Raw genomic sequence first — 15,313 nt, 5'->3', positions numbered from 1 at the left:
TATCTTCGTTCTTTTTTTGTATCCGCGGTCTCTACCTGAGGTGTCCCTATTCCTTTTCGATATACAAGCTTCGCGAGACATCGGAATCTCTCCCTCCCTCCTACCTAATTCGCGAGCGATGCAGGGGGCCTCGCGGGGTCGCCATTACTATTGTAAACATTGACGGGGTAAGACGTGTCCGGACGCGACTAGGCCTATTGGCGTTTCGCGATCGTGGTGTGTATTTCTAACCTGCTATTTCCTCATTATTACTACTCTCGTTTACTTTCTAACGATGCTTTCGCTTAAAATTAATACATTTCTGCAATAAATTGAGTCGGAATCGTGAGAAAAGTTGAATCGTATTTCGCACGTTTACTTCGCTATCCAACCGGCGTCAATTCTTTATTTCCCTCTAAACGAAATGATGCATCTTATACATATTATTTCAAGTTCAGATATTCCTTAATTATGTTTCCTGTAACGCAGTTGCTTTTAATTTGCGTTTTATTTCTGTTAAAGTCTTTGAAATTCGAAGTCAACGAATTTCTTTTCAAAATGGAAGCTTCGAGAAAGATCGGGGGGTACCACCACCCACCACCTGATTCGCGAGCGCTGCTGGGTAGAATGAGGGGACGCCATTACGATTGTAACAATTGGCGAGATAAGACGTGTCGAGATCTGCCGGTGTTTCGCTACCAAGAAGGTAGATATTTCTAACCAGTTGCTATTTTATCTTTATTACTACACGCGTTTAGTCTCTAACGGTGCTTTTGTGTAATATTAATACGTTTCTACTACAAATTGAATCGAAATTGTCGCAAAAACTGAATCGGGTTTCACGCGTCTTCGATATTTAACCGTCGTCGATTCATTATATCTCCCTAAACGAAATTATGCATCTCATACACATTATTTCAAGTTCAGATATTCTTTAATTATGTTTCCTGTAACGCAGTTGCTTTTAATTTGCGTTTTATTTCTGTTAAAGTCTTTGAAATTCGAAGTCAACGAATTTCTTTTCAAAATGGAAGCTTCGAGAAAGATCGGGGGGTTCCGCCACCCACCACCTAATTCGCGAGCGCTGCGGGGTAGATCGAGGGGACGCCATTACGATTGTAACAATTGGCGAGATAAGACGTGTCAAGACGTGCCGGTGTTTCGCTACCAACAAGGTACATTTTTCTAACCTGTTGATATTTCAACATTATTACTACACGCGTTTAGTCTCTAACGGTGCTTTCGTGTAATATTAATACGTTTCTACTACAAATTGAATCGGAATTGTCGCAAAAACTGAATCGGGTTTCACGCGTCTTCGATATTTAACCGTCGTCGATTCATTATATCTCCCTAAACGAAATTATGCATCTCATACACATTATTTCAAGTTCAAATATTCTTTAATTATGTTTCCTGTAACGCAGTTGCTTTTAATTTGCGTTTTATTTCTGTTAAAGTCTTTGAAATTCGAAGTCAACGAACTTCTTTTCAAAATGGAAGCTTCGAGAAAGATCGGAGGGTTCCGCCACCCACCACCTAATTCGCGAGCGCTGCGGGGTAGATCGAGGGGACGCCATTACGATTGTAACAATTGGCGAGATAAGACGTGTCAAGACGTGCCGGTGTTTCGCTACCAACAAGGTACATTTTTCTAACCTGTTGATATTTCAACATTATTACTACACGCGTTTAGTCTCTAACGGTGCTTTCGTGTAATATTAATACGTTTCTACTACAAATTGAATCGAAATTGTCGCAAAAACTGAATCGGGTTTTGCGCGTCTTCGATATTTAACCGTCGCCGATTCAATATATCTCCCTAAACGAAATTATACATCTCATTCGCATTATTTCAAATTCAGTGATTCTTTAATTATGTTTCCTGCAATGCAGTTGCTTTTAATTTGCGTTTTATTTCTGTTAAAGTCTTTGAAATTCGAAGTCAACGAATTTCTTTTCAAAATGGAAGCTTCGAGAAAGATCGGGGGGTTCCGCCACCCACCACCTAATTCGCGAGCGCTGCGGGGTAGATCGAGGGGACGCCATTACTATTTTAAAAATTGGCGAGATAAGACGTGTCGAGACCTGTCGAGACTTGTCGGTGTTTCGCTACCAAGAAGGTTCGTATTTGTAACCTGTTGATATTTCAACATTATTACTACACGCGATTAGACTCTAACGGTGCTTTCGTGTAATATTAATACGTTTCTATTACAAATTAAATCGGAATTGTGGCAAAAACTGAATCGGGTTTCGCGCGTCTTCGATATTTAACCGGCATCGATTCATTATATCTCCCTAAACGAAATGACGTGTCTTGTATATTAATTATTGTTTAATTACGATTAGATATGATTTCTGCAATACATTTGAGTTTAATTTATATTTTATTTCTGTGGCAGTCTCTGATTGAAAAACGACGCCATGGAATATTGGCGCGTATACGACACCATGATAGATGGCAGATAATTCGATTTTCGGAGGGAATATTCGTAACGTTTAACCTATTATAATGGCGCGTAAACGACGTCATGGTAGGTGGCAGACAAATCGACTTTCGAAGGGAATATTGGTAACCTTTAACCTATTATAACGAAAATTAACATACTTATTAATATTTATATATTTTTATCTATTTATCAAGTTATTTGTTGATACATAATTTTATAATTTGTCCGTGTTAAGATGAATCATGAACATGATTAATGAAACTTTTTTTTTTTCGATATACATATATCAAAACACTTTCGATAGTGTAATACTTAGGAATGGCTAACGGTAGACATTAATTTTAAATTGGAATGGGTTATATTTAACTGTATTCTGGCCGCGAGTACTATTTATTAAATTAATTGTTTATAAATCTGTCTTTATGAATTGTTGTAATTGTAATTGGCATACACTTTCGATGCAAGTTTAAGAAAACATAGAAACTACGTAGTTGGAATATGCTATTAAAGCATAAATAATTAATGAACTTTAATTTTTGCAAATTTCACAATATTTATAAAAATTACGATATATTCAAACATTCGATTAATTAAATATGATCATTCCTACAACTCTAACTGTGAAAGTTAGTGATATAATGTTTATAAATTGAATAATTACTGTAAAGTAATTATTTTTGTGTATAATATTTTATCGTTGAAAATTATTTCGTTTGAGAATATTTCGCCTTCGTGGCAGTAACCTTTTACGGTTAGTCGTAATAAATTATATATCAGTACTAAGTGAAGCAGCATTTCTGTTGACGAACATTGAAAGAAAAAAGAAAACAAGTAGGGAAAGCACAGTTGTGCTCGTTCTATCTTTCCTCTCCTATCTCTTTCTTTTCCACTTGTTTTTTCCAGGAAATTTGGTGGCCGCGAGCAATGCGGCCGGTAGCTTCGGTGTTTGTGCGTAGCAACAGTTTGTTTTTCGGGGCAAGTGACCCTGAGTCGTTTACGTGTTAGGTTTCGCGATAATAGAATCAGTGTTTCTTACGCAGTTTTAAATTACTTCCAGAGCATCGCGGCTCTCCTTGTTTTCTGAATCGCGAAAATAGAGTCATTTGTTCGCCGATTTCAATCTTCGGTCGCGGTTATCTAATTTAATATTTTCTAATAAAATTAATTATTTTCTAAATTTGAAATTTAAACTCCTCGTTACCGGAATTAGAGTCAGTGCGTCATTGAAAACTATTGCGCGATGCTCCACGAGCAAACAATGTAAGTATAAATTTATACTTTGTAACTTTTAATTAAAAATCTCTACAGTTTTAAGAATAGATTCTAATTGTTTTCTTACAGTTTTCTTACAGCTTCTGAACTTGATCCTGGACTCGACAACAGTCTCTGAACCTGAAGTTAACCAGCAGGACCATGCTGATGGATGATTTCGAGGACTTCTAGTCATCATTGGTGAGTCGCATGTTGTTTGTGTTCCTCTGGTCTCCCATCCATGTTGTAGGATGAAAGATCCGAATCAACACGGGTGACCAGTTGTAAACTTACTATTTTTGACGAGTTAAGTGACCACGGGTATGAAAATTACCCGTGAATAGTAACCAACTATTATATTTTTTAGAGCAGATTTTAGGGTCTTCTTGCACTCGGGTTTCTTAATATTATTAATGAATATTAGACATTATGATTATTATAACATTTTTACAAATATATATAACACAATTTTTATAAAATATAACACAATATTTATAAAATATATGAAATATTTTTATTAATTTTATATGAAATATTTTTATTAATTTTATATGAGTTATATGATTTAAATAGAAAATTAATTAATATAATGTGAAAACATTATATTTATCATATCATCGAGTTTTTTTTTACAATAATATTTACAAATTCAACATTAATATAAATTATTAAATATTGTTCGTTTACTTAATCAATACATCATATGATGTATTTAACGTGCAAGAAGGCATTTCGCGACAGGTCGATTTTTGAGTCAAAGTAAAATGCATTTTATACTAGTTTCATCTTTTAAAAAATTTACTTTGACGACAGAATCGACCAAGGATGATTTAATATTTTGAATAACAATTTACTAAATTCATTTAAATTTTTAAAGTAAATTATTTCATCATATATGATCTTAATTAAAGTTTTTCATTTTAAATAATTAAATTTCAATTTATAATAATTTTATTGAATAATAGTAATTTTCCATATTAACGTATTTTATTATTGATATATCACATATTACAAGTCGAGTCATTTTAATTACAAATTAAATACGAAATACCAATTAGATATTAACCAGTCTTTTTAGTCAGGATTTTCAGGATAGTTTTCCGTGTTCGTTGCCAAAGTTCATGCACATGCCCAGGTGCTATTTGCATGAGCGAAGGCAACGGGGCACGATGAATTTATTTATAATAACACGACATATTGGCGACTGACATTGGTAGTGAATCGTGCGCGACGTACTGTCCACATGTGTGTGTGTGGTTAGGTTGTGGAAGTGCGTCGTTTCAGATGTTTTTATAATTATAATTCACATACAGAATTTTATAACATTATTTTTATCAATTTTATCAATAATAATATCAATTTTCAATTTATCATTTATTTAAAAACTATTGATCTTAATGGATTTAAATCTTAATATTTTTCAATTTTCAATGATACATCCATACAGTAGATTTTATTAAAGACTATATTCTATATATCAAAACGTTCTATACAAATATTTATGTATAATATAAGTACGCAAAGATCACTAGCCCTTGTCAGTCAGCTACAAAAACTGGTACGTACAAAATTAGAGTGTGAATGAGGTTGTGTCCGGGTGTCGGAGGAACCCCGGGGAGTCCTCTCTAGTTTAGGTCGCGCCCGGACATTCTGAATGAGAACCGTGGAGTGTTTGTTTGCACGATTGAGTTTTGCAAATTTTTAAATATAGGGTTAGGTAGGTAGGTAACTTTCTGGTATGTGTGTTAATTGTAAGCAGGTAAGGGCAGGGCAGGGCTGTCCACATTAGTAATTCGGGTAGGCACATTTTCGCGTGGCAGTTCTGTTCCTGTAGTTACGATTTCGAGAGTAGAAATCTTGGTAATTCAAACGGTGTATGCTGTTTGTTTTATCTTCATTTTCGACTCCTCGAATCGCGCGACTCTTAAAGTCGCTCTCTCGCGCTCGCGGTCGCGATTAGGTCCCTTTCGAAACGCTCGTCCCGCTCGAGATGACCGCGTTGCTCTTTCAACAATTCGTATGTTGTTGGAAGACTACGTATTGCACGAAATCTCGAGCCCAGTCTTACGTAAGTTTCAGGCATCGGCAGGACCGCCGAAGAAAGAAGAGGCTCTATATGAGCTGAAGAGGCCCTGACGAAATGTCTCAAGAGGGGCTGCAACAAATGGCTTTTCATCTTCATCCTTGGATGAGAATGGAAAGTCATTCCTCTTACTACTTTGTCACTTAACTCGTCTGTAATTGTAGTTAGTTTATTTTTCTGGCTGGTTCACGTATGCATGTACCTGATGGTACATGATTGCACCATACATGCCAGCCATCCCTCCCCTGTGTTCTGTTGGCCGGCTCACGTATGCATGTACCTGGTACATGATTGCACCATACATGCCAGCCATCAGGGCAACTCGCGGTTATGATGTACTTAGAGTTGCGAATATCCAATAATCGCGTTTGCTTGTAGAGTTACGAATTGTTATTTTTCGCGTTTCCTTTTCAGGGTAGTGTTGCGACTTGATACGATTCGCGATTGTATTTTCTGCAAACTTAGATACCGATTTGCTAAAAAATAGCGTTGCGAGTTATTGTTAAACGCGATTGCTCGTAGAGTTGCGAATTACTATTTTTCGCGTTTGCTTTTCTAGTGTTGCGAACAATCACGATTCGCGTTGCTTTTTTACTCTTTTATACATATAATGGACCTCAACCGCGTTTGCAATTTTCATACTATAAATTAGCGTTGCGATCTTGATTAATCGTGCGACTTTTTATTTAGCGTTGCGATATTTTCAATGCCTAAATTCTACCCCAATTGTAATACTGCTAGTAGTTAGTTTATTTTGTGGCCAGTACATGTGTATATACATGTACCAATAACCCCAGATTAAAGTTAGAGTTGCGAATAATATACAATGTTCGCGTTTGCTCGTAGAGTTGCGAACAAATATTTATCGCGTTGATATACCAGTGTTGCGAATAAATACGATTCGCGATTGTTTTTATGCAAACCTAGGACCCGGGCGTTTGCTTTAAAAATAGCGTTGCGAATTTTTAGTAAACGCGATTGCTATTAGAGTTGCGAATTACTATTTTTCGCGTTTGCTTTTCAGGGTAGTGTTGCGAATAATCACCATTCGCGGTTGTTTTTATTGTTACAAATCGCGTCTGGAATTTTTCTATTATATATTAGCGTTGCGATTGTTGATTCATCGCGTTGTTTCACCCGTAGCGTTGCGTTATTTAAAATGTCTAGCTTCATCCCCATATGTGCCACTATATTGTAGTTAATAGCAGCTTGAAATAGTTAGTTTATTTATTGCATGTATATTTGCAGGAACTACGAACACCGGCAGCACCTGGTCCAGCATTTTTGGGCAGAACGCGATTTTTATTAGCGTTGCGAGACATAAATATATTTCTATTAAACATAGAGTTGCGAATATACAATAATCGCGTTTGGTTGTAGAGTTGCGAATTCCTATTTTTCGCGTTTTCTTTTCAGGGTAGCGTTGCGAATTCCATACGCGATTGCATTTATTATTATTTAAAATAGCGTTGCGAATGCACTGATCGGTTTGCTCTTAGCGTTGCGAATTACTATTTTTCGCGTTTACTTTTCAGGGTAGTGTTGCGAATAATCATCATACGCGATTGCTTTTATTATTATAAATCGCGTTTGGAATTTTTCTATTATAAATTAGCGTTGCGATCTTGATTTGTCGCGGTTTTATTAATTAGCGTTGCGATCTATTGCCCAGAATCTGATGCTGGCCACTGCTCCAAGATCATCATGAAGAAGCTACGATTCTACAAAGCCTCGAATGGCTCAGCTTCTCTATTAAAATTAGTGTTGCGTATTATTTAATATGGGTGCACGCGATTTGATTTATAAAACGACCCCGTGTGGTTTATTTTACGAATGATAAGCACCCCTCGCGTCTTTTTTACCTTTTATAAATTAGCGTTGCGAAGGAAAGAATGGTCCACTCACGCGTTGTTTGAATTTCTAAGTGGACAATGTATTCTATATGAAATTTATATCTTTTTTTTTATATATTCGTCAATGGAAATACTGCTTGAAAGCTTTGTTGTTTATGTAAAGATCAAATGTTTTATTCTTCATAATGTGTAAATATCTCTAATTTTTGTGCATACATTTTTATCACAGATTTGTGATACATTTAAAAAAGCTCTATTATGATTAAATAGATAATATTAAATAAGTCGATCGTAGATTGAATTCATGATTCTAATATACATATTCTAATATTATAGAATACATAGAATACATATTCTAATATCATATAATATACATATTCTAGTATACATATATCACTAATTATTCATTATTAGAGTCGTTAATTATTACGAGATATAGTGACTTCTCTAGCCGGAATATTTATTTATAGATAGTGTATTTTTTTTTATAAATATTCAGAATTCTTTGTATTGATCAAAGTTTGCTCGCGATAATTGTTTCAATCAATGGAAAATTAAATGCTTGCATCGAAAGGGCATGCCAATTGCAATTTGATATTTCATATTGAGAGTTAATATCCGGGTGTTCGTTATTGCTATATTTTGTACAAACTTAACTTAGTTTTGAATACAGTAAAATATAATTATCTTTGTCTTGAAAAATCTTTTTCAATATCTACGACATCGTTTTCTTGATCGTGTAATATTTAAAGTATATATTCTTATAAATATCTATCGCTATATATCAAGAATGAAATTTAATTTACGTATTTAGTAAAAAGAAAATTCTTTAATTACTCAATTTTTGCTACTGCCAAAATTTTACTTGAAAATTGGAACGAATAATAGAATCTAAAGTAATGAATAGATAAAAAATTCAATTTATTCGGTCTTAACACAGACGAATTTAACTTTTCATTAAAATTCGATTACGTAACATTTATGTTTTTAAACTTTGAGCGTGAAAGGTCTAATTCAAATGTTAATTTTCTAATATCTATTTTACCATGATCGATGAACATTGTTCTATCTTGACGATACATGATTATTGTTTCCTGTGTCCACTAATATATTTTCATTTCAGCTACTAATCCTTTGAAAAGTTCTTTTCACAGATTATACGAGCATATTTCGATTGATAATATAAAATACGGAAAATGGGAAAACCCGATATGAATTGGAAATAACAATTGTTAAAAGTCACTGTAAGATACGAGGTTCAAACTTAATCGTACTCAGGGAAATATCTATTTTATACAATCTATTTATTGCCTGAGTTTATGTTTCAGGGAATCATCGTGGGATTCCCAGATATCAAGAAGAAAATATCTCTTCGTATTTGTTTGTTTTATGTGAGTTATGTTTCTTCTATTTGAGTGTCTGTTTCAGGGAAACATCGTGGGATTAACGAAGACATGAAGAATAATATATCTTCTCATATTTCTGCAGATTGTGTTAGAACTTAAGTATAAATGTGTAGGCAGGTTATTATTATTAGTGGCCACTATAGGTACGTAGGTTATAAAATATAGACGCGACCGCTGCAGCGTCTTGTTAGATACTAGCAAAGTATAAACGTACGTTCCAATAACGACCAATGAATATTAAGGTACATATTAGGATTCCACTGTACAGTGGAACAGTTTTTTAGTGTCTCGTTAGACACTGTCACACATACACACGAATACATATTGATATTTATGTATCTACTTCGCCCAAAAAAAAACATGTGGTGGTTCAGCTCACATGTATCGACGTTTCGTTTGGTTTTTACACATCTTACACACTAATACATAATGATATTCATGCATCATTTATGTATCTACTGGGTTCATAGAAAACATGTGGTGGTTCATCTCACGTGTATCGACGTTTCGTTTGGTTTTTACACATCTTACACACTAATACATAGTGATATTCATATATCATTTATGTATCTACTTCGTTCATAGGAAACATGTGGTGGATTGTCTCACATGTGTCGACGTTTCGTTTGGTTTTTATACATCATACGAACTAATACATAATGATATTTATGTATCATTTATGTATCTAGTTCGTTCATAGAAAACATGTGGTGGTGCATCTCACATGTATCGACGTTTTGTTAGGTTTTTGGCCTTTTTATCAGGCGATTCTTCTCAAAACTCTCTTCTTGTCGTTCGTTTCTAACGACAGTCGAATTTCGATAGCTTTTCTCCTAGGAGAAAGTATCCTAACATGTTAGGTTTCCTCACCAAAGGAGGGTGGTTGGGGTGAGGCTAGGGCGGGTCTCCATTCGCAGCAACCTCCACGTGGTGAGACCTGGGTCATATTATTTATTATGTAATTAATATAATTATTAATTACATAACAAATAATATGAGCTAATGGCTGCGATCTTCCGCGTGTAGCGTAGTATAATTATAGCTTCTTCGTCAGATTTAATTCCTATAGTCGATAGCGTCATAGTTTAATTTCATTTTGAATCAATAATTGGATTTGACCCAAAAATAGTAATGAGTGATTCATTCCATTAATCAATCTAATCATGTACCTCATCTGTGGTGCTCTACCTTACCAATCGGAGAGCTTGGAATTTAGTTCCCGGCGTTTCAATGAAATTTAAATTAACGTTGTTTTGTTTATTACTAAGCACCAAGATACACAAGTTATTAAATAGTTAGTCGTTGTAATAAAGTTCTTAAAAAACACGAACGATTTCACCGCCATCTACGACAGAACGTCCAAGCTTGTCGAGTTTTCTTGGAAAGACTTGACGAAACTTGGACGTTCTGCCGTAGATGGCGGTGCGATCCTTCGTATATCATTGCATATATTTTTATTATAAAAATAAGCTAAGTTTGTTAATTAGACCGACGTATACAATCTCTAGTTAATACATATAACGCTTAGAAATAGTCTAATCAGTTTACTTGCCGATTCAACCGAATATACCACACTCGTTTTAATTATAAACGATCATTGAAAATTATGGAAGTTAGAGTTTTTTTTATTCTACGTTTATTATTTTAATGTCTTGCTATTTGATCGGTTCCCTTTCCTGCTCTGGTTGGTCAGGTTTCACCTCAGCTCGAGACGCTGCGTGGCGAAGGAATAGTAAAAACCTTGAACCAATGTCTATTCTGTTTATTTAGCGCGTTGTAAGCTGACATTACTCAAAATATTTATAATCGTCGATAAAAATGTGTCTAGCAGAGTTATTAGCGAAGCGTTACGGCGCCCACGTCGTAATAATCGGATGTTTGTACGTATTTGTGCGCATAGCTTATGTTACACGCTCGCTTATTTACATTAACATACATATGTATAAAGTTACTTGTGCCGCTTACGCTGGCCGAGAGAACGTGTGACACGTATCAACGCGTTGGTGATTGAGGAGGCGTACGTACCGCTCGTTTCTCTATTTATTCTGCCAGTGACACACAAATCGAATGAACAAAAGTAAATAAATCATGCGATTTTTTACGCGGTTAAACAAAAATCGATTCACAATTTTCTCGTTCATTGTCCTATCTCGACTTCGTTCCAAGAACGCGATAATTATTCATATTAATCGATATCGTTTCGCAAAGTTCGAAAGGGTTCTGAAAATAATTGCTTCGAATCGTTACACAAAAATTCTATTTCGAGCCTTCGATTGAAATTTTACACATATGCATACAACTTCATTGCAGTAGCCATCAGCTTGTCGCGTAGAGGCAAAACACCCCCGATCGCGATGTTTAGGCGGCGGCACATCCTTTGAGTACACTAGCCAGCGAATCGCCCTATACAATGAATCATATCAACGGGCCTTTGATCTCTGCTGACTACCTCGAACGCTTGTACTTTCTTTTTCTTTTCGCTCAATATCCTTTTCTATGTTCAACGCTACCAGCAGAAAGAAAAAAAAACAGTGTCACGTCTTCCGTATATGGAACGATCGAGCCCAGTGACTTTTACGCGCGGAGAAACTGTACCGCGTGTTGTTTCATCTTCCAAAAATTTCAAAGTTTTGCCATTTCTTTTACTTTGCTACTGACTATAGGCAAACTCATACTAATTGAGAGTCTTTCGCGTTTGTTCATTTTAAATAAATTGGATGGAATCATGGATCTGAGACGATCTTTTTTTAAAAATAACGGTGTTTGACTATGTTTCATTACGACAATAAAATTTTAAAATGCCACTGTCACGTGTATTACCAAACCTTGTAAAAATTGCAAAAGGACTTGTAGTTTGTTCGCAAAAAATCCCCTCAGAGAAGCTTAAAAAAACATGCTTAGTAACCCCTAACTAAATTATTTTACTCGACGTTGATTTTTACCAAATTGGTAAATGGAAATCAACTTTCATTTAAAGTATTTAAAAAATAATAAAGTAATGGAGGATTACATAAATTTTCAAATAATTACATTTACATACAGTGCTGTGGTGGTACAAATGCTTGTAACTACTAAACAAATTGGTTTAGACGAAAATCTTTTTCACATATTTATATATTATGTATTTTAGTTTGTTACATAACAGAAGCAAAAATATATAAACATTGATTCATAGAAATGTATTTATTAGATATTTTATTACGAAAGTATAGTATAGAAAGTAAGCAAACAATTTTTTCAATATTTTTTTTATACCAAATCGCATGCTGTACTAATAATTATGTCCACCACTGTATCTTACACGATATTAGTTTAAACTTGCCCTGATAATCCGCTTAAGGGTCAGACGATCGTTACTGCATCGTTTCACCTTTCGATCAAATATCAGCGCAAATATTTTTTGTTTTTCCCGCTGTGGCATGTGCAACGTGGTACAGTCTTTCGAAAGAAAAACAGTCGCGGTAAAGATCCGACGCGACGAAAAGTTTCCTGCTTCGAGCCTCGGACTGTACACCGGCCGTACATAATCTTATCTTTGCCCCTGCCCACATGTCAAGTCTTTCTGCTGGTCGCGCTCGCGCGTTTCTTAATATACTCGCACGAATTCATTTCCACCGAACGGCGCCGCGCGTCCGCGAAGCCACGCGTTTTTCCCCCACGCGAGCGCACCTTTTCGCGCATCCGATACGCGTATGCACGGGAGCGCACATACACGTATGCGCGTTCACAGCCGCGTGGCCATCGCGTCGATAGATACGCGCTCGCCGGCGTATGCGTGGATTATTTTCGCTTATGCCGCGGCGTACGCAATCTCAGAAGTGGTTCTCCCGTTGACAGGTTTCAAGCGAGTTTTCGCCGGCCTCCAACGCCCGATCGAGAGTGCTTCGAGATCGACGATCGACCGCGCACGGCCGCCTCGATCCTCCTGTTCAAAGGGAACAGAAGTGTCGCGATCGGTACAGTGACGAACGTGTTCTTATGCAACCGGTGGCGTACGGGTTTCACGAACATCGAACATCCATATCGGTTGCACGCGCCGCGGGTGAATGATGAATGATTCTCGCGACGAGGACGATCGCACGGTTCCGTGTGCTTGGAACAGCGGTAACGGCGTGCGATACGCGCGCGTTAACCACGGGAAACGGACGAGTACGTCGATCACCGGATGACACCGCGAAGAATGCGCCAGGTTCAGGACGAGAGATCGGTCGTCGGCGGCCGAGCGTAGTGGAAAATTGATAACGATGACGAGACTGGACGGGAATAAACGATAGGATGCGCGTTTCGTCGAGGAATCGTTACGGCGACGTGTGGCGCGGACGTGGACGCGGAACTTGTTACGCTCGCGTGAATTATCAGCCGTGCTCTGTCGCGAACGATCGGTTCGGCGCGGTTTGACGACACGAGTACCGGACGTTGACGGTGCCGCGGCTACGATTCTGGTTTTACGTTCGACGATAGAAAGTTCACCGTTCACCCGGAGTCGTCCGGAAACTGACAAAGGAAACGTGTAGGTGAATTCGTGGTACCTGAGAGGAATGATCCCGTAAGTGGTGGGACGAGTCGTAAATTCGTCTGACGTCCGCGGGGAGACGCGCGACGTCAGAACACGCGCGTTAAGGGGGTATTCTAAATTAGACGTCAAATTTTTTATGCGCTTCGCTTTGTTTTTGTTTTGGGTTCTGGCGCATGTTTTTGGTCCATTTTAAGAAGTATACATTCTTTTTTTTTCTTGTAAATATATTGAAAATCGTTTCGGTGAAGCCTCTTCCATCGAATTAAATTGAATATTAAATGATTTAGTAGTTTAATAATGTATAACTTGGTTCTTTTGGAGTTAAGGTATTACAAACCACCAAGAGCTTCTACATATGTTTATGTCTTTTCGCAAAATTTTAAAATAAATATCAAGAAAGCTGCTGGTAGATAAAATTTTTAAAATATTTCCAAGCTGGTTCGTCGGTACGTTTTATAGCTTTATCTCGTGGGTGTAAGAAAAGAAAATGGTAAAATAAATTGTAGTAAACAGTTCATTTTCGTAAATAGTATACACTCGCTCACTGTGTAGGCTGTTCTTAAGTAAAATAAACAATACAAATTCTGCTAAGTAATTCTAAATACATTAAAGGAACCCGAACGTTTCGATCGTAACTAAAGAATATACTATACCATAATGAAATTTTTATCAAATGTTCAGGTAAATAGAGTGCATATACTTCCTACATATTTGGACCAAACACGATTGTCATTTATATTTCTTTCTTCTTTGTCATTTTTAATCTAAGAACAAACATTATTCTTTTGAATAATTTTTTATAATTTTGGCTTAATGATGGTGTCGTTAGAAAATGAAACGGGTGGGGGGGAAGTAAAATTTTTGGAAGGTTCTAAACTAGAATACCTCGCTGTAATCTGTTTAAATTTCGAGATCATCGACAGATATTGCACCGAATCGGGCCAAGCTCCGCGGGACAGAGTGGTTTAGTTGGACGAGGCGAGGGGATTGTCGAACACTATGGTAAATAGAAAGACGTACGCGACAATCGCCGGAATTTTTCATCGTTCGTTCGTTGGTGAGGTTTAGCTAGGAGTCTATAAATACGAGAGGCGAGCGGAGAGGCACGGGAGGCGGTCGAAACTGTTCAACGAAATGCTCATGATCGAAAAGGGTCCTCTCGATACGAAAGGAACCAACGAGGAACTGGACGACGAGCACTCGTCGGCCACCAGCAACAACGTTTTATCGTTGAACAAGTTACTCGTAAACTCGACGGTTCCTGCGGCTGCCGTAGCGATAAAGCTGTGCGAGGATTCCGTGGACGAGGCTGGAAGGAACAACGTCGAGAAACAGAAGCGCGGTATTCTTAGCAATTTCCAGAGGAGAACTTTCAGCAGGATCAGCTTCAAGGGAGAGTCTGGCCCTTTACTGAGCAGGTGGATTTATTTTCTTTTTCTTCCATGTAAATTCACGTCCTTTCACGGAAACGGATTATTTGAATTTGTTCAAGTACAGAGAAACAGTACCAAAAAATTGTATATTTCGCTTAAAATTCCTTAAAAGTCTACAAGTTGTTTTAGTGATTCAGAAACGGGAGTTTGAAAGAGTTTCGATCATTGTTTCGAATCGTTTTAGCGAATACTTATGAAGGGAAGTATTTAGTAGTTCTTGTTTACTTAGTTACCTAGTAAATTTATTTAAAATCCTTGACAAAGCATAAGCAACGCCCACTAAGATAATGGTTCATTTGTCCAAAAACAATTTATGGTAATTGCTTTAGCACAAGATAT

General features: G+C 36.8%; 1 protein-coding gene across 1 annotated transcript in view; it reads right to left on the bottom strand.

The window, feature by feature from the left end:
- LOC122396474 overlaps nt 1–15,313 on the bottom strand; it is a 126,948-nt gene that overhangs the window by 60,264 nt on the left and 51,371 nt on the right. The window lies entirely within an intron of this gene.

The sequence above is a fragment of the Colletes gigas genome, unplaced genomic scaffold, assembly GCF_013123115.1.
Source record: "Colletes gigas isolate AHSC1104 unplaced genomic scaffold, ASM1312311v1 Colletes_gigas_Sc00007, whole genome shotgun sequence".
In the NCBI taxonomy this organism is placed as follows: domain Eukaryota; kingdom Metazoa; phylum Arthropoda; class Insecta; order Hymenoptera; family Colletidae; genus Colletes; species Colletes gigas.
Note: the sequence above shows the minus strand (reverse complement) of the source record. Positions and strands in the feature narration are given on the sequence as shown.